Source organism: Pteropus vampyrus, unplaced genomic scaffold (assembly GCF_000151845.1).
Source record: "Pteropus vampyrus isolate Shadow unplaced genomic scaffold, Pvam_2.0 Scaffold1000010239, whole genome shotgun sequence".
Taxonomy (NCBI): Eukaryota; Metazoa; Chordata; class Mammalia; order Chiroptera; family Pteropodidae; genus Pteropus; species Pteropus vampyrus.
Window position 1 is genome coordinate 1 of NW_011924641.1, and position 884 is coordinate 884.

The 884-nt window shown below is 65.2% G+C and overlaps 1 long non-coding RNA gene across 1 annotated transcript; it reads right to left on the minus strand.

Moving 5' to 3' along the window:
- Positions 1–160: 160 nt before the first annotated feature.
- LOC111735817 lies at positions 161–840 on the minus strand. Its single transcript, XR_002778981.1, has 2 exons — positions 400–840; positions 161–310 (listed from the first exon to the last, which is right to left on the minus strand). It is a non-coding gene; the product is annotated as an uncharacterized LOC111735817 (long non-coding RNA).
- Between the last annotated feature and the right edge of the window lie 44 nt (positions 841–884).

Consider the following 884-nt stretch of genomic DNA (forward strand, 5'->3'; position numbering starts at 1 on the left):
CGGGCCGGGGGGGCCGGGGCGTTTTTTGTCGGCTGGCGGGGCGGGGCGGGGCGCGGGGCGCTCTGGAGCCGGGGCGGAACTGTCGGCGGGCTGGGATGGTCCCGCGCGCGGCGAGGAATTGCCTTCCCGCGACCCCCACAGACACGCGCACGCGGGGCGGTGGAGCAGGCTCAGCTTTATTCCGCGCGTCTGCGGGCGGGGACGGCGGGAGGGGACTGGGCGCCGGGGGCCCGGACAGGTACGAGGCGGTTCAGTAGGGCGCCCAGCATCTCCTCGCACATGGCAAGGCACCGCGGCACGTGGAAGCAGCCTGCGGGGAGAGGCGAGACGGCGAGTTGGGAGGGCCCGGGGCAGCCGAATGCCTGGAGCCCCTGCGGCCCCGCCCTGTCCCCCACTCACCTTTGAAAGGACCCCCCTTGATGGTGAGGGCGACCGTCCCCTCTCGGTTTAGGTAGCCAAACCATTCCCCGTACTCGGGATCGCGAAACTAGAATAACAATGACAGTGACAGCTAGACAGTGACAGGTCTGCAGGAGCCGCCCAGATTCGACAGGCTGGGGAAGGGGCGTTCACCGTCCCGGCTACCCGGGGTCAGAGCCTGGGTGGACCCCAGATAACGTGGCTCCAGAATCAGTGCTCCTAAACGCGATACCGCGTCATGGACAAAGATAAATTCGAGGGGCTTTCCCGTCTCCGCTTTCTGCCCGGTGGTGGGGGCGTGCGAGTCCGCAGCTGGATACCCTACTGGGGACAGGGGCCGCAGGCTGTGGGATGAAATACTGCAAGATGGATGAAAAAGAGCCGTGCCTGGGGATGATAGAAGCGTTCTGTATCTCGATTGTGCTTGTGGTTACACAGATGTATAGACATGGTCAAGTCTTAGT